This window comes from Chroicocephalus ridibundus, chromosome 2, assembly GCF_963924245.1.
Source record: "Chroicocephalus ridibundus chromosome 2, bChrRid1.1, whole genome shotgun sequence".
Lineage (NCBI taxonomy): Eukaryota > Metazoa > Chordata > Aves > Charadriiformes > Laridae > Chroicocephalus > Chroicocephalus ridibundus.
Genome location: NC_086285.1, coordinates 167,389,587 through 167,399,595, shown reverse-complemented (window position 1 = coordinate 167,399,595; position 10,009 = coordinate 167,389,587). Strand labels below are relative to the sequence as shown.

Sequence of the window (10,009 nt, the reverse complement as noted above, 5' to 3'; positions counted from 1 at the left end):
ATAGCCCAAGTGTATTGAAAATTTTTCCAGTCTGTTTTCTATGCCAGCTTCCCAGCTGGTGCTCCACCAGAGAAACTGGGGGGGTCTGTCATTTGGGAAGAGGCTGCTCCTGGGCTGGATTTTCCTGATGTCTGTTCTTTCTTGTTTTGTTGTGTGGTCAGTCACTCACCCCATGATATTTCCTCCAGGGGTCTGCACCATTAGATGAGCTGGTCCTACCGACCGTCCAAGCTCAGCTCCTTCAATTGTCTGGCCAGTGGTCTTTTATTTTTATTCCTTCATTGCCCAAATTTTTTCCTGTGAGTGGAAGTCAAGGCAGACTGCATTTAACAGACTAGAGGTAAGGGGAGCTGGGAAGGGATGTTCGGGAAGAGACATTGATGTTTCAGGACATCAGTGCCTATCAGCACTAGGGTGACCTGTCTGCTTGAGGTTCTTTGCAGGACAGGGAATAGTTAAAGAGCCACTTATTGCTCAGACTGAGGGCTGACAGCTTCTCAGATCTGAGCGCTTTCCAGCCTCAAATACTTGAAAGCTCCCACCTGCTAGAGCAGAGAGAGTCCTTTTACTGATGTGGGAACTGAAGCACAGGGGAACCAGTGGATTTTTTTTTTTTTTTCCCCTTTTTCTAGTTTTCCTGAGTTGCTGCTCAGCACTTCTGGAAAAAACATAGCAAATACCAAACTGGCTCCTGAAAACATATTTGCTTAGTTTAACCATTTGGAACATCACAGATTTCTATTATAAAAGTACGAGATCATTTCCCAGAAGTCTGCATTGAGAAAGGGAGGAAGAGTTGTTATGGTAAATCTTTGACTTTGAAACGGCCCCTTCTCTACATGCAGATTCAGTTCAGAAAAGGTGGAAGAGTTAAGCAACGCAGCTCTGAGACGGTAAACACACACTTGTATGGCTTGCATGATCTCTGGATGGGAGCAGAGTGGAAAAGGTGAAATCAGGGGTAGGCCATGAGCCAAAGGACCTCAAAACACTTAAGTCCAAGCCACAGGAGTCTCAGCAGGATCTCCCCAGGCATGAGGAATGGGCTGAACAGCTTCAGGTTGAGGGAAGCAGAGAAATAAGATTCTGCAATCACCCTGCTGAGAGTGAGTAATGTTGCGATTGCAGCAGAAGTGGGTGACACCTGCTAGTATCATCCAGCCTGAAATGGCAGTAAGGGTGCAAAAGAACAGCACCCGGGCACCAATGCAAAGGTGATACTGGCTTATGAATGGTCTCCCCTGACACAGACTTCTCCTTTCTTCTAGCAGAAGTGCTTGGAGGAGCTTAACTTCAGCCATGGATGCTATTTGTTTTGGTGAGAGTTTTTTGAGATATAGGGTTAAACAGCCAACTTTTGGGGCAGATACAAGAGCATGTGTTTTTCCTGGTTCAAACTCCAGCTAACGATCCCAACATCTAATAAAAAAACCTCAGCTCCCCAGGCTGTACTTTTCTTGGCTTGTGAAGTCCCATCCACAGCACCATACATCCACACTCTCCTCCCAAGCTAGCCAGTGCAGTAGGGTCTGTGTCTACACACTACCTACACCCTGTCGTGTAGATAGAAGGTGCTCAGTTCACCTTCCCCAGCACCACATAGCTCCCAGGCTGGACGAAAGAGCCAGAAGAAAGTACTCATTGAGTTAAATTCTGACTGCAGGCTACCCAAGTGACAACTTGGCCTTGAACTTGCCCTCCCTAGTCCTTCCCGGATACCCATCCTGCACCCTCACTCCCATGCGTGAGGTCAGTGTGCCTCCGGCAATTTGGTTTTGAATAGTCCTGGATTCACTACACTGTGAAGCGTTTAAAAAAAAAAAAAAAAAAAACAAGAAGAAGAAAAAAAAAAGAGCCCAGCAAGCTAAAGTGAGAGCTGGATGTATTTTCCCATGACTTCACACACTTTATGCTCTCTCCTCCATGTCACGCTGAAGCTCAGCTCTCTATTGCCCAGCTCCTCGGGGTGCTTATCCAAAGCCCTGAGCGTCATGCCTTGGCCCCACAGACAGAGTTGGGGTTGTTTGGCCTGGAGAAGAGAAGGCTCTGGGGAGACTTCCTAGCCCCTTCCAGTACATAAAGGGGGCCTACAGGAAAGATGGGGAGGGACTCTTGACCATAGGATAGGGGATAATGGTTTTAAACTGAAAGAGGGGAGATTTAGGCTATATATTAGGAAAAAGAATATTTATTTAAGGATGGTGAGGCACTGGAACAGGTTGTCCAGGGAAGTTGTAGATGCCCCATCCCTGGAGGTGTTCAAGGCCAGGCCGGAAGGGGCTTTGAGCAACCTGGGCTAGTGGAGGTGTCCCTGCCCATGGCAGGGTGATTGGAACAAGATGACCTTTAAGGTCCCTTCCAACTGTAACCATTCTATGATTCCCAGCCACAGCACTCCTACAGATGAACCCCTTTCTATTTGCTGGTATTCTTTGGTTCAACACAAAGGATATGAAAATAAAAGTCACTGGAAATCCCCTGAGCTCTGAGGACAATTACTGGTGCCCAGCCACCTCTGCCAGGCTGCATTCAAGGCTTTGAGCAGGACCAGCCACAGCTGCAGAGTCATCATTACCAGAAGAGCTTAACTCCTTACTAGAATTAATGGCTCGAGCCTGCTTAATTGCAAGTTTCTCCCCTTTGCCCTAAATGTTAGTAAATGAAATGGCACAGTGTTTTTGTGAGCTGACATCTTGCCTGTAATGGTGGTGTTTCAGCTCAGTGAAGGGCTAAAAGTGGGACCAGATCTCCCCGTATCTTCACTTACATCCTCTCCCCAAGAACAGCGGAAACAATGATTCAACATCACATAAAATCATTTTCTTTGGTGCTTTTGGACACCTATAAGAACTGCCAGACCTTGTGAACACCTTCATCTCAGGGAGAAGTGGGGAAGAATGTTGAAAATACCTTTTCAACCTCCAAAAACCTGAAAAAAAAGAAAGCCTGACTGAGCTTAAAACCTATGATTCATCGAAGGCAGAGCTGAGCTGAGATCTGAGAAAGACCAAGACCTTGCTCTAACTCCTGCAAACTGATGGCAGCAGGGGTGCCATGGTGAGCTAGATTTTCATGCAGAAATAGGTGTACGTGCTGGGAAGACAACACAATCAGGGAATAAAAGAATCCCTTGAGACCGGACAGGCTTTGCAGCTTATTTCTGCCCACTCTTGTGATTATTTATGATGCAAAGCAGCTGCAGGGGGTTTCCATGTGGGAACTTTTGTCAGGTACTTCTTTTGAGACGTTATCACTTGTTTTGCAGAGCCACTGTCTGACGCCGGATGCTGCTGAGCTGCAATAGTGTGTGGAGGTTGCAATGCAGAAAGCCTGTCTTACTTTGCAAAATGTGTAGCTAAGGAGAAAACCCATGGAGTTTTGGTCCCTCCCTGGCAGCCCCTTCATTCCCTCTTTTTTTGTGCTTGGGTCTTCATAACCCAAAAATTCAAGATAATTTCCTCTCCAGACAGATTCTGAGCATTAAGAAGGTAAAAAAAATGTTTCAGTAGCTTCAGGGACTGCTGAGAGTGGATTTAAGCAGGAAGCAGAATTAATTTTCCGGGGCGGTCTTATGCATGTGGCTCAGACGCTGGGGAAAAGGGAATAGACTGACGGAGGGATGGTCGTAAAGCAGCAGAAAAGAGACACTTACATCAGAGCTACTGAGTTCCATCTCTACGTCACCTAGCAACACTCCAATTAAGGACTTAACTTCCGAGAAACTGATTCCCTGGGAATTTTCCCATTAGGTGGCACCACTGGCCTTGAGAAGGCTTTCCTCTGCTCTGACATTTTCGTGCCAGATAGACCTAAATCCCAAAACATAACCCCCCCTCCCCGGAAACTCAGGAAGAGCTGGAAGATGAATAGGATTTATGCAGACCTAGAAGTGACACGGGCTGTCAGTTCTAATTGAATTTTGAGAAAAACCTTTGATAAGACCGGGGCTATCCTTGCAATGAGCATAACACAGATTCTGGAAAGAAACCATGAAGTGATTCCACAACCTGGCTTCTCTGGGTAAAAGAGTGTTATGGTTTCATTAAAACTGTACAAAGGCTGCTGATGTGATCCCTAAGCCATGAAGTATGTTCCAGGACAGGCAACAGGACAAGAGGTAATGGGCACAAACTTGAACATAGGAAGTTCCACCTAAACATGAGAAGGAACTTCTTTCCTTTGAGGGTGGCAGAGCACTGGCACAGGCTGCCCAGAGAGGTGGTGGAGTCTCCAACTCTGGAGACATTCAAAACCTGCCTGGATGTGTTCCTGTGCAACCTGCTCTAGGTGACCCTGCTCTGGCAGGGGGATTGGACTAGATGATCTCCAGAGGTTCCTTCCAACCCTACCATTCTGTGATTCTGTGGCATCTCATGCAGACTCCGGCTTTCTAGCAGCTCGCGGACAGCAAACCAAAATACTTACATGGGAGGGTCACCACCACCCTCCCAGTGACCCTCATACCACCCAGTGTAGCAGACAGTGTGAGCACAAGGGTAATTTCTAGGAAAAGCCAATGTTTCAGCTGAACTCAGTGGTGGAAATGTCTTTTCTCATAGTCACTGAGTAATGTCATTTCTGGTATGGTTTCAGGGAGCGGAGCTATATCTCACAGCTATGCTCTTCTTGATGCTTCTGTGAACTGCTACTAGAAAGGGGTTGCTCAGTTTGCAAGACTCGCATGTTGATAATGTCCGAGGTGTCACACAGAGCACTCCAGATTTGATGTTCAAAGTTTTTAGTTTGGTTCAGTTCATTTTGGTTTGGTTCAGTTTGGTTTGATTGGGTTTTGAAGGAAGATTCAATTTGGGAACTCAGCACCAGTGTTCCCATTTCTACAAGCTCTGTGTAGTGATTAGGTCAGGTTTAGAGATTTGCTTTGTCAGCCTCTAAGAAGTCAGGTGAGATGAATCCCACCCCAGGAATCTTTTCCAAACTACTGGGGTTTGCAGAAAAAAAGTCTTGTCAGACTCGGCAGGTCTCCTTTTGTGGTCTTTGTTACCTATCATACTGATGTCCCCATCTGGTCTTCTAGGAATTTGGTAATCATCACCAGTGCTGGTAATGCTAAATAGCTCACAGCTCTTAAGGGAAGAGCAAAACAATGCTCTTTCAACAGAATCAGAGGCACCGATATTTCAAAATAGACAAAATAAACCCGGAGCTGGTCCACATTCCAGATATCAGTAACACTTCAAAGCATAGCTTTACATACAGGTAATGGGCCCCACAATAATAATCATAGAATCATAGAATCTTCATGGCTGGAAAGGACCCTTAAGATCATCGAGTCCAACCATATACACACCAAAAAACCAAAACCAAAACCAAAACCAACCAACCAAACAAAAAAACACAAAAAAATCCCACCACAAACAAACAACCTACAATCTCTGTCACTAGAGCATGCCCTGAAGTGTCAAATCTAGATGTTTCTCAAATACCTCTAGGGATGGTGACTCAACCACCTCCCTGGGCAGGCTGTGCCAGTGCCTGACCACTCTTTCAGTAAAGTCATTCTTCCTAATATCTAATCTAAACCTCCCCTGCTGCAGCTTCAGACCATTTCCTCTGGTCCTGTCATTATTCACCTGGGAGAAGAGGCCAACATCCACCTCTCTCCAACCTCCTTTCAGGTAGTTGTAGAGGGCAATGAGGTCTCCCCTCAGCCTCCTCTTCTCCAAACTAAACATGCCCAGCTCCCTCAGCCTCTCCTCATATGACCTCGTCTCCAGACCCCTCCCCAGCCTGGTAGCTCTCCTCTGGACCCACTCCAGCACTTCAATGTCCCTCTTGTACAGAGGGGCCCAGACCTGAACACAGTACTGGAGGTGAGGCCTCACCAGTGCCGAGTACAGAGGCACGATCACTTCCCTGCTCCTGCTGGCCACACTATTACTGATAGAAGCCAGAATGCTGTTGGCTTTCTTGGCCACCGGGGCACACTAATAAATCATCTGTCTATGCAATCCTTTTTCTCACTTCTGTCAGCATACAAATGAGGAAAAATATACCAGAAGCTGTTTGCTGTTCCTGCAGGCTGATCCAAGCTGTATTTGTAGGATCCTTAGTCACTGAGCTCAAGAAATCGCTTCTGTAAGCATCCTCTGTAGATAAATATAACCAGATCTGCTCTGAACATACAGCCTTGGATTGTGGATGATCTTGCCAGCGGCATATTGCAAGATTTCTTCCTCATCCTCTTTCATGGGCAATTGGAAAGACTTACTGGGGCCAACCCCCAACTACCTTCTTCTCATGGATCCTGAGGTCCAGGTGGAGATGAAAGAGAAATTCAAAGGAAGAAATAACAAGGACTGGTCATTTCCACTTCAGGGCTGAGGCCTAATCACTCTTCTGTGGCTCCAAATCCCTGAGCAATATTCTAGCTTCCTGTCATATCAGTGTTTCTACCAGACACAAAATGTAACAGAGTTAAGGGGTTTGGGTTGGGTTGTCTGGTGTCTATGGTCTCTAGCAATGCCCTGGATTTGTGATGTGCACGCATTCTAGGCACCATAGAGCTTTCAAGGGCTAGATCAAGGGCAGGTTTCTGGGTCACGTATAGAAGACAATTTATAAGTGTAAATGGAGAAGAAGCAGAAACTTTGTAGCAGTGCTCAGCTGTCCAAAAAGGTCCCCACCTCATAAGCATAGGGATGCTGAGCCCCTCAGCCTTGTGTGTGTAATCAGCTCCCCTGTGGTCATGGGAAGGATCACCATTGGGACCCAGGCGTCAAGGTGGTTTTGCAAAAAGGAAACCCTCTTAGAGCATGATCCTGACGGATAATACATCCTAATTGGATATTGCAAGAAGTTTCATAGCCTAGTTTGGGAGCCCTAGGTATGAGGAACTGTTATCTAATAAATCTCTGCGAGGAATCATCTGCTGCTGTCGAGCTGAACATTCAAACCCAGATTAAATGTATTTTTGACACCTTTCACTACTAGTTTTTTAGCAGACATGGAAAACTTTCTGTGCATTTCACATATGTATTTTGGGGAGATGTGAATTTGGAGCTGGTGAAAGATGGTAGATTGTCTGTCCTGGGAGTGAAAGCCCTCTATTTGTAGAATAAGTTGGTGGGTTGGGCAAACATCTTCCATATCACTGCAGGAATGTGCCTGGCTTCCATTTCTTAGCTGGAGGAAGACAGATTTATGTGAAATGATTAGCCAGGCTCCATGGATAATTCCAGATCCTTCAGTAGGCTCTGTGGAAAAATATTAGAAACGTCTGTTCTATGCTAATATTCTTGGCTGGTCCTCGAATCAGGTTTACTGTTTAACTCCAGATTTTAGCTGTGTTTTATGGTATGGTGCTTAAGTCTTTATGTACAGCAAGAAGCCTTGCTTTCTTATTTCTTACCAACACACTTAAATGTTTCCCTACAGAGAAGGAGTTTTGGTATTTTGGATATGTCAGACCAGTTTGGAAATGCAACCAGCACATTTTCTCTGATACTGTTATGTGGTTTATTGACAGGGATGCAAACATGTCTGTGCTCCACTCAGTTCTAATCTCTACTCCGCAATTAACAGCATGTGCCGTGGACCAAGGAATGTCTGTGGCACCCCAGGCAAGTCTAACCCTGTGGGAGAGAACTGCATCAGTCAACACAACTGGTATCCAAGTTTTAAACCCTAAACCACACTAAAAATAAAAAGGGTTCGAGGAATAAGACAATACAGTGTCTTTAACACCAGAAGCACGGAGAGAGCAGTCTATGTTTGATTGTCCTTTTTGCTCTCTTCCTACTCACAGTCATCTTTTGAGCCCTCCTTACAATCAATTTGTCTTTCTCTTCAACCTCCATCATCCTTGACACTTCACATTCAGCTTCCTTATCAGTAGCTTTGTATCTATAGACACCTAGCTCCATCTCCTTATTTTCCTCGCAATGATTTGTGAGTGACAGAGACCTTCTCTAATCTCAAGGTACTCCTCTATCAGGCCTTCAGGAACACCAGGTTTGTTTCCCTGCTCCATTTCTATACATCTTCCAGAGTCATATTATTATTTGTGTCATACACATATACAGAGGTCACTATATTGACAAAAGGCTCAATGATAATTATATTCCAACAGGTTTTGTGAAAACTAATGCCATAGCAGGGCTGAAGTAGCTCAGCTGGGAGAGCGTTAGACTGAAGATCTAAAGGTCCCTGGTTCAAGCCCGGGCTTCAGCAGTGTTTTTGTGTCCAGTGCTGGACTCTTTAGTGCAAGAGAGACACCGACATACAGGAAAGAGTCCAGCAAAGGGCCAGGAAGATGATGATTTATGAGGAGAGGATGAGAAACGTGGGACTGGCTGCCCTGAGAGGTTGAGGCGTCTCTATTCTTAGAAATATTCAAAAGCCACCTGCATGTGGTCCTGGGCTACTGGCTCTAGGTGGCTCTGCTAGATCAGGGGCTTCACAAGATGACCTCCAGAGGTCCCTTCCAACCATTCTGTGTGTAGAGGAGAAAGACATAAGTCTATGTTTACAGCAGCGAAAAGCAAGGCTAATGTCATCCTCATATATTTTCATTAGCAGTGGCCACCTGGCTGATCAGCGCAACCATAGGGACTGACCAACCAGCCAACAAACAGCTGCAATTAAGATTAGGGTATCAGAAGAACAAGACCTACATATAAATAAAAGCAAGTTTATACGTTCCTACCCTTACAGAACTGTTTATTGAGTTCAATTTTTTTCTTTTTTCTTTTTTCTTTTTTTTTTTTTCAGACAAGTTAATAGCTCTGTGGACAGAGCCTGCTTCAAAATTATATCATCACTTGCTCTGAAATCCTAGTGTCTGTCATCTGTTACAAGATCTGCAATGCTACGTCACGCGCAGAGCCCCCAAATAAACTTCCGTTCTCATTTAAGACACCATCTGTGTCCCATTTCTGCAGTGCTTGGCAGAGATCGCTTCCCTTCTATGGTATGTTTGTTCCCCTCGCTGAGCTGCAGCCTTCTTTGGAGGTGGGAAAGTCAGCGGGTGGAACGGTTGCCAGCTCTGTGCAAGTGGAGATCGCTTCATTTCTGACAGTGTCCTTGGGTAGCAGGGTGCTTTTGGTGTTCAGCCGTGCTCAGGTGGGCCCAGAGCAGACTCAAGGGCAACACACAGAAGATCTAGAGCCAATACTAGGTCATATTTCCCTTCAAGAAGGGGAAGAGGCTTTGCCGGGGCATTGGCTGTTAATGAGGGCAAAAACAGTGAGATGAGGAAAAATCAAGTTGGGAACATCATGGACAAGTCCAAACACACTGGAACGCCCAATTGCTGTGGTTCCTTTTACTCAGTAATTGATGGAGTTCATAGTCTTGCCTTCCTATTCTGCAATTAAATTGAGCTTTATTGAACAATTCAGATAGCTGCAACCCACAAAAAAAGCATAAACACCCTTAGTGTAGGCTGTCTATCAAGCCAGCTGGATGATCTGTGCAAATTGCATTGCTATGCCTCAGTTTCCCTAGCTGTAGCAGTAACACCTGCCTTCCTGTACCTTCCCCAAGTGTGCAGAGAGTTAACTTGCAGGTGAAAGTACTGTGTGTTCTCTGCTTGTTTTTACGTGTTATCCCTGCACGTGTCCCCACAGATGATGCTGTATTACTCACACACCTCTCAAGTCCTCTTTTTCTCTAATTCCTTTTATTTGCAAGAGCAACGAACAGTCATTCTATCCAGGAAAACACAGCCTTCATAATGCTGGCATCAGCGTCACTAAGCTGTGCTCAGGAGACTGTTTCTTAGGAACTCCTCTGACTTCCAGGTGAATTTACCTCAAACTTTATCGGAAATGAGGAGCAGGAAAGACAGAGAAGAAGAGGACAGCTCAACTCAGAAGAACAGTGATAAATGAGATAAATAATGAGGAAACAGTACAAGAATGAGGACGACAGACTAGAGATGATGTAAGAGAGTACAGAAGCCTGGATTACCATTGATACAGACCATTTTAAGTGTCTGAGAAGGACTTTGGGATTCATCTGAAAAGGGAGAGCTTATCACATAAACAGA

At 45.3% G+C, this 10,009-nt stretch overlaps 1 non-coding gene across 1 annotated transcript; it reads left to right on the top strand.

The window, feature by feature from the left end:
• The first annotated feature begins 8,117 nt into the window (after positions 1-8,117).
• On the top strand, positions 8,118-8,190 carry TRNAF-GAA (transfer RNA phenylalanine (anticodon GAA)). The gene has a single exon. It is a non-coding gene; the product is annotated as a tRNA-Phe (tRNA).
• The last annotated feature ends 1,819 nt before the right edge of the window (positions 8,191-10,009 follow it).